Here is a 17,752-nt window from a genome sequence, read left to right on the forward strand (position 1 = left end):
CATGCATAAAGAGAACTCATAACACCATATTTTGTTAACTAGTGAAACCCTAGCCAAGGAAAAACCCTAGTGGGGATGATACCCACTAGATAATATACTGACATATATGTTCCTTGTTAGAGGATGGACCCTGTTAGGAGTCAATAAGAAACTTTAGTATAGAGAGTCCATGTTAGGAGACTTTGAATCCCTGTTATGAGATTCCAACCTTGTTAGGAGTTGTAGTACAGTGGATGCAAGAACAGCTCACTACCCAAACATGCACTTCCAATTACAAGAAGAGCTCACTGCCTAAACAAGTAATTAGTCCTCAGTTATATAGATGTTGTATCTTCTTCCTTGATTGATCTCTATCCTTAGCTCGATCTTGGAGCATGAAATCAAGTTCTCAAAACTTCACATATATCACTTCACAAAAAATTTCTCATATCACTTATTACAATACAATTGTACACCTCTTCTCGCAAGATATACTTTGTATAAATATCATGCCTTTTCAAAAATTGTTGCTAGGTCAGCTAAGACCATAATATAATTTTCCAACTTAGAGTAAACATCTAGGGTGGCATCCCTAATTGGTCAAGTAATTATTTTGTAAACAAAATAATCCCTTTCCTTTAATTTCTATTGCTTCATTTCACTTGGTAAATCATGAATATCTATTTTTTGTACTATCTATACAAATGTCCAATGTCATATGCAACATCATCAACATGTATATAGTCTCCATATATCTTTGCTAGTTGTAATATGATGTCAAAAACATTTTAAATATAAAACAATGTATTGTTGTAAACCAATTTTATACTTAGACAATTTTCTAAGTACCAAAAGCTAAGTATCTTTATTTCTAAGGTTTTTTGAAAGTAAGTACATCATGTGTTGCCATTAATGACAACAATTACATCACTACATATATCCAATTGTCAAAAATATCCCCCTTTGCATTGATGGCAACAAAGTAAGGAAAATTAAGATCAATAGTAAAACATGAAGAGCAGGAAGGGGAGAGATCGAGAAGTGCATGTTCAAATTTCAAACCTAGTGCCAGGTGAGAAATCTTAGGGAGGTGGATCTTGGAAACAAGGTATGTAGGATGGGATCCAGGTTGACTATGGAGAGGCGAAGTCTGGGGATGGGGACCCACGTGCAGCCAGTAGAACCCAAAAAAAGATAGAAATGCAATCCAAGGTGGCTGGACCAGGGAATCTCCCAGTGAAATGGGCCTCACTCTTTGGTGTTAAGACCTCAGGTAAGTCCTCTTTCCCTCTGGTTAAGGTTGTATTAGGTCAAGAAAAGGGCTCGTGCATGATTTCCATTCCAGACAAAATTGTTGACCATAGTATTGCTACGATGGCTTCCACACTCGTGGGGAAGTTTATGGCTCAGAGACCAAACAACGATGTAGTCTGGGCCTTCACAACAAAGAAATGGAGTCTGAAAGGGCAGGTTAGTGTTACTGCTATGGCAAAGGGATTTCTTTCTTTTGAATTCACCTGTAAAGAGGATATGGCTGACATCCTATGTGAAGGACCCTAGATCATTGGAAGGGCTACCCTGGTGCTGCAATAATGGTCTTCAAAATTGGATTTAAATGAATCTTTCTTTCAGAAAGCTCCAGTATAGGTTAGACTCCCTAAGCTACCCTTGGAATTCTAGAGTGAGAATATTTTTATGGGTGTGGCAAGTTCATTTGGAGAGCTTCTCTCCATAGACCCAACTACTACTTCTAAGAGCAAGCTGACCTATTCAAGGATCTGTATAGGTGTTAGGGAAGGGGATGATATGCCTGAAGTGGTGTGCTTTCAATCAAAAATTGGCAATCATATTCAGCAGTTGGATTATGAGAGTGTCCCTTTTGGATGTTATCATTGTTTTAAGATAGGCCATAAGGCTTTTCAATGCTCAAAAGCAAAGTCAGTTCAGAAGAAGAATCCCTCTGCTACTTCTCTCTTTAGAGTCAAGAAAGTATGGAAAAAAAAGATCACCAACTAGGGCCAGAAGAGTCCTCTTTCGATGAATAAGAAGGTAGTAGAAGCTTCAAAGAAGGTAAATCAATTGATATCTTTTGATTCCACTTTGACTCTGGGCACAGATGGAAAGACTATTCCTCAGGATGAGCTGTTGAAGATAGCCTCGAACACCTCTCTAGTCATTAGGGAGCGACAAATGATTAATGTCCAACCCCAACTATCTGAGGGTTCTCTGGTTGAAGGAAGGTTAGATCCTCAAGTGATTTTAGGAGATGAGGAAGGCAAGGATGCCCTACAGTAGGCTGTTCAAGAGGCTGTGATGTTAAGTTCTCCACTTTCTATGGGAAGGCTTGACCTAGCTTCCATTGAGGTGGAGAAGGATGGAGTTAACAAGGATATTATCACCTATCAAGAGCCAGAGGAGAATCTTGTTTCCTCTATAGTTGGAGGGACCAGCACATGAAAGTTGGATGTTTTGGTGAAGGAACTAGACCAGTGGGAGGATCTTCCAACCAACCCAAATTTTGCTCTCAAGGCTTCTAGGTCCTTGAATTTTGGCATGGAGAGTGAAGTTCTTCTATCCCCAAAGCCCAGGAAGAAAAATGTTAGAGAACCTTCTTTGGCCTCTTCGGTGGAGACTAGAAGCAACTGCAAACAAGATGTGGGCTCAGCGGCCAAAAGAGGCAAAAATTCAGAGAAGGAAGCTAGAGAGGAGGAGACCAGAAGAAGCTTGGTGAATGGGCACTAGAGAAATCTCCAGGAGTGTTCCAAGAATTAATCGTGAAGATTATATCATGGAATATTAGGAGCCTTAATGGAGCCCATAAGCAATAAATTATCAGGAACCTGATCAGAGATCAGACAGTAGACATTTTGATGATCCAGGAAACTAAGATGAAAAAGGACTTTTTGGGGAAGATTAGGTTTAGCAACTTGATGAGTGGGGAGGCTTCGGACTCTGATGGTGCCTCTGGGGGACTGCTGACCCTTTTTAACACCAATTTTTTAAGAATGAAATATGTTTACAATGAAGAGAAAAAGAAAGAATTACTAGACTAGAGCTCAGAGATTGGTGCAGAGTAGCAATTTAAAGAAAGAAATTATTATGGGTGACTTTAACACTCCTCTGTTGGATGAGGAGAAGAAGGGAGGTCTACCTCTGGACTGGGAAAGTAAAAATGACCTTTCAAACTTCATTAATGGTCTGGCTTTTTTGGATATGGACCTCATGGGAGGTGCCTTTACCTGGTCAAATAAATGCATTGGTCAGGATTGTATTCAGGTCAGATTAGATAGAGCTCTTATTGCTCCCGATTGGCTACAGTCTTCCTCTTGCAAATTAGCTCTTTTTCCCAGAGTGGGTTCTGACCACTCCCTTATTTCCCTTTTGGTTGTTCCTATAGGCCCAAAAATGCCTCTCCCTTTTCATTTTGAAAAAATGTGGACCTCCCACCCTGATCTTTTAGACAAGATAAAGCTCTAGTGGAGTATTGATGTGGAAGGCATAGCTATGTATAGGGTAGCCATAAAACTTAGCAATGTTAAAATGTTGGTTAAAGCTTGGAACAAGTTTGATTTTGGCCACATATTCTTTGAGAAAGAAGTCATATCTAATAATCTTTCTTCTATCCAAGCCTCAATTTAGGAGGATGGGTATGACAAGTTAAATAGGGAGGCTGAGTTGTCTATCCTTTTAGATTTACACAATATTATCAGTAAAGAGGAGAAGTTCAGGAGACAAAGATCAAAGTTTAACTAGCTCAAAGAGGGAGACTAGAATACAAAGTCTTACTACTCTAAAACATCGTGCTAATAACAAAATCATACATTTAAAGAAAGGACAAGGAATGCTAACCAAGGATGAGGAAATCTCAATTGATGCTATTTCTTTCTTCTCCTCCCTATTGTCTTGGGATCCTATGCTATCCAAAGTGGATCAAGATGACATTATTTCCTGCATCCCTCAGATCATCCTTCCTCTCCATAATAAACTACTTCGAGCCATTCCCTCTGATTCAAAAGTTAAAGAAGCTCTCTTCTCTCTGCCGGCAGATAAATCTCCTAGCCCTGATGGTTTCACTTCTTTCTTTTTCCAAATTTTTTAGCCTATTTTGATGAAGGATGCGGTGAAGGCTATTCAGAAATTCTTTGGGGCTAGAAGCATTCTAAAGGAGATTAACTCTACTTTTTTAGTTCTCATTCCTAAAATTCCTGGAGCCAATTCCTTGGACAAGTTTAGACCTATTAGACTATGCAATTCTTTTTATAAGATCATTTCAAAGGTTCTTACTTCCAGGTTGCTCAAACTCCTCCCTTTGATTATTTCTCAATAGCAAACTAGTTTTGTCCCAGGCAGACAAATTTTAGACTCCATAATGATGGTGCATGAAGTGATTCACTCTATGGATGCTAGAAAAAGGGAAGGGATGTTACTTAAACTGGACCTCTCAAAAGCCTATGACCAGGTTGACTGGTCTTTCTTGGATATGGTGCTTAAAGCTTTTGGGTTTGATGACAAAACTTATAAGCTAATCTCTCAGCTGGTTACTACTTCCTCACTTGCTGTCTTAGTCAATGGATCCCCCTCCAATTTTTTCAAACCTTCTCATGGGCTTTGTCAGGGGGATCATCTTTTGCCTATTCTCTTCATAATCTTGGTAGAATGCACAGGTAGACTTATTGAGAAGAATAAGAAGGAAGGGAGAATCAAAGGTTTTAAACCTTCTTCTAAAAGTGACCCTTTTACACATCAACAATTTGTTGATGACACTATTATGGGAGGGGAGGCTTCTATTACAGAGGCAAAGGAAATGAAGGACATCTTGAATATCTACTCCAGAGGGTTAGGACATCTCATCAACTAGGATAAGAGTTCTATTTTCTTTATCAACACTCCTGAGGACAGACAGAAGAAAATCTCTAGAATTTTGGGATGTAGTGTGGGGAAGCTTCCCTCTACCTATCTTGGGCTTCCTTTGGGCATGCATCCTCCTGATTCTTTCTAGAATGGAATTATGGACATATTCAGTAAGAAGCTAGTTGGTTGGAAAGGGGCATCTCTTAGCCAAGCTAGAAAATGCCAACTGGTTAAATCCACCCTTCAGAACTTGCATATTTATGCTTTGAGCCTTTTTGTGATCCCTATGAAATTTGCTGAGGATGGAAAAAATCCAGAGAGACTTCTTGTGGATGGGGGCTGAAAAGAATAAAAGGTATCCACTCATTGCTTGGGAAAAAGTTTTCCTCTCCAAGAAATATGGAGGTCTAGGCATCAGGAAGATAACTCACCTCAACAAGGCTCTTTTGGCTAAGAAAATATGGCGTATCTTCAACAACATAGGGGAATGGAGAGACATTATGGAAAACAAGTATATTAAGAGACCCTCTAAAAAATTTACCCTCTTTAGTGAAGATATCCCAAGAGGATCCACTATTTGGAATGGGTTTTTAAAAGCTAGGGACTTGGCAAGTTCTAGAGTCTCTTGGAAATTGGGAAATGGGGAGGATATCTAGTTCTAGTTTGATAGCTAGCTTATTTAGGGCCCTCTTATGAACAACCCCAGCTATGAGGTCTGGGTGAATGATTGCATCAACCATTTTTCGGTAGAAAGTTAGTAACTATAGGAATGACCAGGGATGGATAGACCTTTTTGTCATCTCTGAAGATCTTAATCCTATTATCTTTATGCTAAACTCTATGGCCCTAAATAACAATAGGGATGAATTGGTTTGGGGAGATAATGCCAATGGGCTATATATTGATGCCTCTAGGTATTCGGCCCTTTGGAGATTAAATGAGTTTCCTCCTTCGTCGAGGGCTTGGCTCCTTGGCCTCATTCAAAAAATTAATATGTTCTATTGGCTAGATCTACAGGACAAAATCCTCACCTAGGATAAGCTCATTAAAAGAGGTCATATTATGCCCACCAGATGTGTGTTATGTAAAGATCAAATGGAGACTGGCAATCATTTGTTCATTCATTGCTCTTTCTCTAGGGAGGTTTGGGTTTTCCTTACCCAGGACTTGGGCTTCAGCTGCTATGTGTCTTTTAACCTTCTGGATCTCTTCTATCAATGGAAATGCATGTTTAATAGGTTTAATCTTCAGGAATTAAGTTCCTAGATCCTGCCTCATTTCTGTTGGAGCATCTGGAAGGAGAGAAATAATAGAATCTTCAAAGATAAAGAGGAGCCAGCTATAGTGATAAGAAAGAAAATATTTGCAAACATTAAGGAAAACTATTCAGTAAGGAAAGGGGGAGATATAGAATTAGGTGGCAAAAAATAGGAGAAGGTAAAAGACAGAAAGATGAAAAGATAGGAAGCCAAATGGCTTCTCCCCTCGAAAGGATGGCATAAAGCCAACTTCGACGGAGCATCCAAGGGAAATCTTGGCTCCTCGGGAAGTGGAGGCATAATAAGGAATGAAAATGGTGATGGTATTGTGGCTTTTTCCCTCCTGCTAGGATTTCAAACCAACCACTTTGCGGAAGCGAAGACTATGTGTAATGCTGTCAAACTGGCTTTTGAAGTTGGAGTTACTAATCTTTGGCTTGAAGGGGATTTGAACAACATTATAAAATGTATTAATGGCAACTCTCAGCCATCATCGTCAATTGTGAATCTTATTGATGAGACTCATTAGACTCTTGCCAAATTTGATAGAGTCCATGTCACTCATATATTTCGGGAAGCTAACCCGGTAGCTGACAGGTTTGCTAATATAGGGGTCGGTGCAAACCAAATAATGACATGGCATCCAAGAAATATTTTGCTGGTGGATGTCAAAAGCATGATCAAACTGGACAAAATCCAAGGAAGTACGAAGAAGATCAATGTGCAATTATGAGAATGAATGGATCAAGGGAAAAGGGTACTTCCCAAAAAGGTAGCATGGGAAATTGTAATTGCTATAATTTACTACAGACTATTTGACACACTCTACGGGTCTTCTTTTGCATTTGCAATAGGAGCAACATAAAGGTTATTTCTTTCTGGATTATGTTCATACATAGAGGTTCCTATCAGTCATAGTGCAAGGTGCATATGAGAATTGAGGGTGTGTAGAGTGTAGATATGGTAGGCGAAAGGTGTAGAAAGGAGCCAATTAGTGAAATAGAGAAATGTAGGAGTAGGGAAAAAGTTTGGGAGCAGCTAGATCAAGGTGAGATTACTAAATACATGATGAAACTACATGGTTTTGATCAGGAAGTGACCAATAGCATGGTTGGTTCATGGAAGGAAGGTAAAGTTAAGGTGAATGGAGTTTCTTTCATGATCACTGAGGAGGTGATATCGACCATTTCTGAAATCCTGATTGAGGGTTTTAAATTTTTCAGGGACAAGAAGCTCTCAGCTAACGTTGTGCAAGATTTTGTGAAGGATGTAGAGGAACTGAAAGTCTTGAGGAAGATTGACATGTACTATGTTCTTGATACCATGAAGAAACTGTGGAGGTATGTTTTGAGAGCTGTAATCGAGTACATTACTCTAGACACTAGGTTTGATCAGGCTCGTAACCACCACTTTTTTCTTTTGAATCATTTTTTGCACAGCTGTAGATTTTTTTTTCCTTTTTACTTGTTAACTTCCATGAGCAAGGCGATGGTTAGGTTCAAAAAGAAGCCCACTGATAACCCCACTCTACACGAGGGGCTCTTGCTACTTATTTATAAGCACTTTAAGGCTCAGACAATAAGAAATGCCCCCCCTCAGACTGAGAATGTGACCTTTGGAAGCTCCAGCTTCTCTTCACACTCAGATGATATTTAGAGCTTTAGCTCTAAGGATGGTGGGATTTCTTCTGCTGACAAAAATGTCACCCATCAGGTCAAGAATTTTCCTTCTTCTATAACCCTTAGTAGAAAAAGCCCTAGCTTTCATGGGTAGAAGCAACCTGTGAAGGATGTGAAGGTTGACAGTGATGATGAGGATGATGTGGAGATGAAAGAGGAGGAAAAGGGGATGCAGGAGGATAATAAGGAAGACCAGGGAGGGAAGAAACACAAGAGGGTGTGTCTAGAGGATGAGAGATTGCAACAAGAATGGGATATGTCTTTGCTACCTTTTTCTCCTATCCATATTCATGCCCAACCTGAGGAGCACAAAATGGAATCTGATACTGAGGGTGGGGAGGTGCAAGTTAAAGATAGGAGGAAAGCTTGGAAAAAATTTAATGTTAGGACCTCAAAAATGAGCATTTTTAGAGAGACCATGAACTCGTAGGTCCTTGTGGAAAACCAAGAAGGGGCGTGGCTTGAAGAACTCATAGACCCAACGATTGTTGCTATTTCGGATAAAGTAAGGGAAACTAGGCTGAACCTCTTGAACAATACCCGTAACAGTATGATTGATAACTTTAGATCAATCAAGTGGCTTTTCCATGAGCTAGAGGAGGTCAAAGAGCAGGTGGGTCATATGGAGGAAAACAAGAATGGAGCAAATTTTGATAATAGAGATGGTAACAGGGAGAGGCTTAGTCTGGTAGAGAGAAGGATTAACAACCTCAAAATCTACAATTATAATCTCTCGTACCATATGATTTCGCTGCTAAGCTCCATTAACAACAACATCATATCTTTAACTAGTTGGATCAAAGATAGAGTAATGAAGGAAGAAGAGGAAGGAAAAGATAGGGAAAAAGCCAAACTGGTGGTTGACACTACAAATGACAACATCAACAATGGTCAAGACCAGGAGGATCAAAGGGCACACCAACAAGAGGCTGAGGAGAACTAGATGGCCTGTGAGGCTACTCAGGCCATGCAAGACCTAGAGAGAAAGAACAAGGACTAATCCACTGCCTGTTCTTTTGTCTCAATCTATTTTTTGGCTTTTTGTCAAGGCTTTGGCCTTTGTCATTTCTTGTTGTTTCTATTCCTAGTCTTTTCTATGATCTTTGTTTTTCTACTGGGCCTTGGGCTTATTATCAGCCTTTGAACTTGAACTCTTTTAGCTGGGCTTTTCACGCTTATTATCAGCCTTATTAATGTTTTAACTATTGGGTTTCAGGGTCCCTGTAAAACCTGTTTATCTAATAAAAAACAAAGGAAAATTGGCTAAGTGACAAAAACTTAACAAAAACTTACAATACTTATCATCTATTATATTACATATACTTCTCAATTTTTAAATTTCTCCCCCTTTGAATATGATTTCTACATACATAACTTACTACACAATTTTCTTCTACAACTTCGCCCCCTTTGACATCAATGAAAAAGGTTAGAAAATCCAAAAAAAATTCAAAAAGTTGTTTGTCTACTATCAAAACACTGTCTTTCTACCTTAAGCTATTAAAATCCTCATACAATCATCAAAATTTTCTTTCAAATTGTTCATACCTTTCTCCCATGTGTCTTTTTCTACTTTAGCAGTAGTGAGTATATCACATAAGACATATGATGCAATCTCAATTGCATTAAGGTCAGAGTAGGTGAATTTTTCATAAGTGTCTTTTGCTTTGACATATTCTTCCAACTATCTTTCAAAGACTAATATCTTAGAGAAATAGACTCTTTGAATTCTGATAGTCTTCTCAAAGTTAGCACCTTTTCAATTTCTAGTTTCTTGATGTCTGTGTGAACACCAACAACTTGTCATTCCAATTCATCAATTCTGCAAGAGGGTTGCTATATTTGACTAGTTAGAGCTTCCAACTCACTTAGATTCCCTTAAATCTTTTCATCCACATCTTTGGTCAACTTATGAGATAAAGTACAATTGATGTATAGTACCTTGCCAAGTTTTTGACATCTCTAGTGTTCCTTGATGCAATTGTCAAGACTCAACAAATCATTTTGAATATTTTGACAAATGGTGTTGGAAATCTAATTGAAAAAGAGTACTATCAAAGAGGAAGATTGTTGATAGAGAATGTTTTTTCAATCATTGTTTTGTCACTGATGTCAAACCTGCTATTTGCTGGATTGATAGTTGCTTATAAGAACCAAGTACTATCACTTAGTTGATTGATAATCAACAAGATGTAACAAAAGTACCTAAGGGAAAGGTTGAGTTATGGTTTTGTAATGAAGTACAAGGATCAGTTAAGACTATGGTAAAATTATGTATTGATAGTATACTTGAAGATACAGATGTTGGCCACACTTAGAAACACTAGAAGAATAAGTTGTAACAAGGCTATCTGTAAAGCTTAACTAAGTTCATTCGTAAGTGTCAAGCAAGCTAGTTCAAGCCAAGCAAATTTTTAGGTAATGTCAAGAAAATGCAAAATCTAGTGTGTGTTGAGTGATACAGAAGGAGCTGAGCGTGTTCAGGTGTCGAGCAAACTTCAAGTGTCGAGCACCAAAAAACTTAGTGGATACCGAGTGAATCCATAGTAGGTGTCGAGCATCAGTAAAATGTAGTTGGTGCTGAGTAACATAGTATGTGTCGAGCACTAGAATTTCAATAGTGTCAAGCTGCAGCATTATTAGAAAAGTCAAAGATTCACCAAATTTGAGCTGACAAAGTTGTTACCTTGAATTTTTTGAACTAGATAGAGGATAAGGATGATGAGCTGGAGGCACAAAATTTTAGATAAACCATTTTTAGGCAAATTCTGGAGGATTCTTCATGATTTTTCTAGAAGAAACAAGATATGGGTTAGATTCAATGAATCCTAACTAATCCATTAAAACTAAAATTAAAGGAGGGAAGAATTGAGTGGGAAAAGCAATTCCAGACTTCTATTTAAGAAGTCATAGGCCAAGAAGCTAGAGTTGCTGGTGTGCCAAATTGTGAAGTGGTTGAAGGGTGTCAAGGAGAAGGCATCAAGGTGAAGAACAAATAGAGTATAGAGACTCTGCTTGGATAAGTGGTCATATAAAGATTGCACTAGTAAATGGAGCATGGAGACTCAAGGAGACAAAGCTTGAAAGGAGGAAAACTTTTTAGAGCTACAAAGACTAAAAGCTAGGAAATGTTATGAGTTGAAAAGTGATCTAAAATCTGCAAGTTAAGTTGTAAGCTATATCAGGTCAAAAGCCCTTGTTGTTACTCTCTAGAAATTGTATCAGTTAGGGTAAAATCCTATGGACTTAGGTTGGTTTGACAACCATTTGTAAATCCTTTAACAGGGTGGCATTCCGTATGAATGTTCTAAAGTCATCTAACCAGGCCCACTTCTAATAGGGTGGTTAAATCCTTTAACCAAGTCACATTTAACAGTGTGTTGTAGCCTTTCATAGGGCATCACTTTAGAAGAGTGAGAATTGAGTATTACTGGTGATTTTTTCCAAATTGGGTTTCCTCATAAATCACTGTGCTATGTGTTGATTCTTCATGTGTTAATCCTGCATGTTGATTTTCAGTAACTTGCTAAGTAGGAAAGTTTAAGCTTGAATGAGTGAACAATTTAATGGGCTCATTTTACTTGATGAAAAGTTTTATTAGGACATTTGGACCTTGAATAACTGATTCACACCCCCCCCTCCCCCCCCCCCTCTCAGTTATTCTAAAGCATTTCTAACAAATGATGTTAAAAAGATTAGCGTCATCTGAAATTTGAAACTTAGACTCAATAAAATTCAACAAATTTGTAAATTCATTATCAAATAATTTCACAACTTCTTGTGCTCTTTGTTTAGGATCTGCTTCAGTGTGTTTGGCTGTGAGGGTGTTGTGCAATCTATTAGTCACCTCCATTAGTGCTCTTTGTAAACTTTTGACCTTTTTGTTCTTCTCAAATAATTTAGTCAAGGATGAGATCAATTTAGATTGATCATTATTATTACCTGTAAGGTTTGCAAGAGATATAGGAGAGGATGAGCTAGATGCTTTCACTTCATCTTCCTTCAGTTTCTTCTTTGTTGCCTTCTTTCACTTTCTCTCTTCTTCTTCCTTCTCTTCTCTTTCTTCCTTTTCTCTTTCTTCATTTTCTTTTCTTTCTTTCTTTTCTCTTTCTAACTTTTTCTCTTTTTCTTCTTCTTTCCTCTTTTCATCTTCTTTTTGCTTCTTTTCCTCTTCTAGCTATCTTTTCTCTTCCTCAATCAATCTCAATTGATCCTAAATATCTTTCAAATGGGGCTCAGGCTGATTGAATGGGTCTTCATCAATGTTAACTGTAACATTTTTCTGATCAATCTGCATAGTATCACTACTTAATGATACTTCCAAAGTTTTCTTTGTTGTGGTAGGAGCTGTCTCTACCTCCATCAACATTTTTTTTTATAGCTGCAATAGTTTCACTTATTATTGTTTTCATACCACCTCCCATAAATATAATAGGCCTCAACTTTTTCTATATATAGGGTTTTATTTTGCTCATCAATTTCTTTATTTCTTCTTCATCTTTAGTCTTGCACATAGTTCTTATCATTGATTTTCAAAGTTCCATATCTTCTTCTTGAACTGGTGCCTTATTTTCTATAAGTCTATCATAGACTTTATGATTGAAAAATCCTTTAATATCCTTCAGTTTCAAGTTATTTATAATCATATATCTCACAGTAGATGTATCAATCTATTCTTTGTCCATATCATTGTGCAAATCATATAACTTATTCATCTGTACAAAACTTTCCCTTCATTAACAATAGCTATGTTAATCTTTTCTATCTTTGGTTTCCAAGGTTGCCTTGTTTTTCTTGCTGGTGTTTGGAAATAATGACTTTCTCTGGTTGTTTTCCTTCTTGTTCCTCTTCTTCTTCTTCGTCACTAGAATCTTCAATTGCCAACAATGTCTTATTTCTCTTCTCTTCTCTTCTCTTATCTAGTAGCTTGTTTTTGAACTCTTTTTAACTACCTTTTAGATCAACTTGGTTGTTTGGCTAATACACCAACATATGGGATGCCTTGTTCTATAGGAGTTTTTGCAATAGATACGTTGGATGCATGGCCAACTGACAAAGGTGTCACATACATTACACATTGTTCACTAGTTTGTTTTAGTTTGGAGATAGTTGGTCTAACTGATTGAGATTCTTCTTCTAACATACTGGCCTCAAATAATGCTTTCTTTATTATAGATGCAATCTTATTATGAGATTACTTTTCTAATGATGCTTGGAAGTTGACTAGGTTATCTCCTCATACATTCCAAATCTATATGATGCTTGATGTATATTGGATTTCAACATTAAATCAATATAACTGATAGCTATATCATTGCTCAATTCATAACCTAGGGGTTCAAGAAATATTTCCTAAGGTTCTATTGCTTCAATGTAGGTTAAGTCAATATTCACCATAAAACATATTTCATTCTTAAATCTATCAATAATTGCAGGGGCAATTCTGAATCTCTATTTCATTTCATTTTTAAATGTTCTCACAATCAATTTTTTTTTGTCCAAGATTTTCTCTGTTGGATGCCTTCTACGCACATCTGTTATCTTGTCCATTATGCATCTTTCACTGCTCGTAATGTCAATAACTGATAAAAATGGAAATATTTTAAGTACATGAAAGAAAATATGGTTAATCAAAGATTGGAATCTGAATACACCATCCTATTTCTCTTAATTTTCTCTAAGTTCTCAAGAAGTTGTACTCTCAAAATTTTACTCAAATTCACTCGTTCTTTCTCAACACATATCTTATAAGCTGCATAAATAAAGCCTACTAACACTTCATCATTCTTAGAACTTGTAGATATAGAATATGTAATGATTCTACTCAAGAATCTTACATCATGTTGTTTGATGGTGCCGATCACTATTGCTTTACCATTGTAAACTACCTTGGTATAACTTTCAACTTTTTTCTTAACTAGTTTCTCACCAATAGGTACACTACCTTGTTTTCTAAGACTAGTGACCTCATGAATAAGGTCAGTAGAGATGTCAACTACATTGTCTCTCATCCAAATCTTTCCATTATGAATCTTTCTTAATATGATCTGTGTCCATTCTTCTATATCAAGTTTGCAGTAAAAATGATATCTGACTAAGTCTAAGTCTTTCAGATGCTCATATCTAGGCTTAATAGTCATATCATGATTGAAAACAATTTCCATATCCCTATTCATAAACTCACTTTCGATATTTTCAAACTTACTACACAGATAGCTTCCTACATCTTGCAATAACACTATGTTGTTCAGAGCAATTGATAAGGTCAAATTAGGGTTTTCCTTTAGGGGTTTCATAGGAAAAACCTTGAATTTGGGTCTCTCAACATTTTCAACATTCAGAACAATTGATATATCCATGATTACATCGAATAAAATTTTATTGAAGAATTTCTATGTGGAGAATGATAAAATACCTTTTTTGGAGTAGGGTTTTGCTCGAAATCACTTTTTCTAAATTTCTTCTAGGTGCTCTAAGCTTCTGAGATGATCATAATGTAGAAATAATCAAGTTCATACTCTTTTTATTCATCTAGAACTTGTATTAATTGTGTACTTTGCTTAAATGAAAAAGCTATTTATTTTGCTCTAAAATCAAATATCTGCTCTAGATCAATTGTCTGGTCTTTGAATGCTATTCAAGGTTCATCATAGCTTCCTTTCATCATTATAATGTTCCAAAAAACTTTGCTCCATGAAATTTTCTATAGAAACATGGGTTTCATCTTCTGTCATTGAGTAAACTTTCTCTGTTATAACATTAATACTTGTTTAATTCGTAACTTGTTTCAATAAGCTCCAAATTGTAAGTGAGCTTAACTATAGTCAAACCTTATCAATATACATCTTCCCTCAACCTCCCTATGAGTAACTCAATCTCTAAATGAAGTTTCCAATTTTGGTGTTGTGAACAAGTTTAATTCAATGTGGTTGTATCAAACTTGATTATTGACTTCGATTTTCCTATCTCACAATCATCTAACTTTTCCTCTAAAATATCTAATCCTTTTACAAATGCCTCATTGAGTTCTTCTCGAATTCCACTGACTATATTTGTTTTTCTTCATTATCTTTCTTAGTTTTAGAGTTATTGTCATGATTCCTTCTATCATTTTTGAAGTTCCTCCCATTGTTGCTTCTATATTTGAAATTTCTTCCATGATTCCTTTTGTCATTTCCAAAGTTTCTTCCATTATTGCTTTTGTCCATTCTATTGTACTTTTCTATATGTCTAAATTTGTTGCATAACTAACATATTAGGGTTCTACTTCTAGGATTCTCTTGATCAATAGGTGCTTGACAATTTTGGGCTATGTGTCTAAAGTTGTTACACTTATAACACATGATCTGCTTTCTTTCTTCAAATGTCCTTTCATTAGATCTTCTTGTATCTATAGGGTTAGTATTTTTAGACATTCTACTATTTCTTCTATCATTATCATATTTAGGTTTCCTACAATCAATTGCACTATGATCAATACCATGACAATTATGAAAATAAAATTTTGTAACATAATTAAATGATTTATTTATATAATCTCTTTTCATATGACCTATTTCATTACATGGAAAACATTTACCTCTAAATTCATACTTGGTTTCCTTAGGAAATTCCACTTGCTTAGGTTCATCCAATTTTTTAGTTACCTTCTCTTGTCCAACTTCTTTGGATTTATCAGAAGATTGATTGGATTCAATCTTATCATCATATTTCTCTTTCTCTTTTAGATTTGATTTACTTTCAAGTTTCTTCATAGACATGTTACCTAGATAACCAAGATCAATCTTATCATAGCAAGGTATTTGTATTGACATAGATTCATAAAGCTTTTCCCTACTAGTGTAAAGCTTTTCAAGTGGTTTCTTGCACTGATTTAGTTTACCTTTCACAATAGTGTTGTGCTTATGAAGTTCTTCATGATCTTCTCTCAATGTTTCAAATTTAGATGTCTTCTTTGCTAGACTTTCTCTAAGATCTAAATTTTTAGTCTTCAAATCAGATTCAATTTTGCTAGGATCATTTTTCAAACTTAACTTTAAATTGGTAATCTTCAATTCATGCTTCAAGATCTTGTACTCTATTTTTAGTTTTGAATATTCATCATCACTAGTAGATTCAATAGATTTAGCTTGGATTTTAGATGTTCAATCTTGTCCTTCAGTGTTCCAATCTATGCTTTGGAGTCTTCATATCTATCTTTCAACTTATCTCTTTCTTTAGTAAGGAGATCAATTTGTTCAAGTGCCTCTTCAAGGTTCTTCATCGACTATTCCATATCCATAGGGATCTTACTCAAGTTGTTAAGCCTCTTTTGAGTAATTGTGCTCTGATACCAATTGCTAGAAATAGGGAATACTAGGGGGGTGAATCAGTATTTTACAAAATTTTGTTGCCATTATTAATTACTTTGAACCATGCATAAGAAATTAAACAAGTAATGATAAAAAATAATATTAACCATGTGTAAAGATAACTCACAACACCATATTTGTTAACCAGGGAAACCTTAGCCAAGGAAAAACCTTGATGGGGATGATACCCACTAGATAATATATTGATATATATGTTCCTTGTTAGAGGATGGACCTTGTTAGGAGTCAATGGAAAATTCAATATAGAGTGTCCCTGTTAGGAGACTATGAATCCCTATGAGATTCCAACCTTGTTAGGAGTTGTAGGACAATAGACGCAAGAAGAGCTCACTACCCAAACACATAAGTAGTCCTTAGTTATATAGATGTTGTATCTTCTTCCTTGACTAATCTTTGTCCTCAGCTTGATCTTGGATCATGAAATCAGGTTCTCAAAACTTTGCATATATCGCTTCACAAAAAGTTTGCGTATCACTTATTATAATACAATTTCACACCTCTTCTCATAAGATATCCTTTGTATAAACATCATGTCTTTTCAAAAATTGATGCTAACTCAACTAAGACCATAATATACTTTTCCAACCTAGAGTAAACATCTAGGATGTTAGCCCTAATTGGTCAAGTAATTATTTTGTAGACAAAATAATTCCTTTCCTTTAATTCCACTATTCTGTTTCACTTGGTAAATCATGAATATCTCTTTTCTATACTATCCATACTGATGTCCAAGGTTAAACACATCATCATCAACATGTATATAGTCTTCGTCTATCTTTGCTAGTCATAATATGATGTCAAAAACATTTTACGTATAAAACAATGTGTTTTTGTAAACCAATTTTATTTTTAGACAATTTTTTGAGTACCAAAAGCTAAGTATCTTTATTTTTGAAGTTTTCTACAAGTACATGCATCATATATTGCCATTAATGACAACAATTACATCACTGCATATAACAAATTGTCAACACCTCTTGCCTGTACCCCCCTCCCCCCCCCAATCTAGAGATAAGAGGATAAAAGATCTATATTATATTAGAATGAGGGGAATCCCCTATATCAAAATTATGAAGGAATTGTAAAACTACACAAAAGTGAGATATAATTCCTAAAGCAACTCTTTCTTGAACATATAATTTGAAATGTTTACAATCAAAAAGTAAGTGTATATTACTATAATGACAAGGAAATTTGTACTTGGATAAGGCATCTTTCAGTATAGGTTTAAAGATTTCTTTTTTGGAATTCATTAATTGAGCATACACTTTCTTAGCTATATCTTGATGAGTAGCAAGATTATCTAGTTCAGGTGTAGGGAGAAAAATATAAAGAGGAGGATGACGATCCACATCACCTACCTTAACTTGAGATTGTGAACATCCAACACCATGGAAATCCTATTTAGGGAGTATATGAATGGGATAATTGATACCATACTCATTAATTCCAAGCCCTAAACCTCTATAACCTTGTTTAGTTATCATATTATATCTTGTAGTGTACGTATCATGTAACACTTCTATAGGAGGTGATTGTTTATCATGTTCATGAGTAAAGGTTGTATAACATGGAATAATAGGTTTTGAAGATGTTTCTTTACCCTTTTTTT

Source organism: Cupressus sempervirens, chromosome 6 (assembly GCF_028749045.1).
Source record: "Cupressus sempervirens isolate cs-2001-9-10 chromosome 6, ASM2874904v1, whole genome shotgun sequence".
Classification (NCBI taxonomy): Eukaryota; Viridiplantae; Streptophyta; class Pinopsida; order Cupressales; family Cupressaceae; genus Cupressus; species Cupressus sempervirens.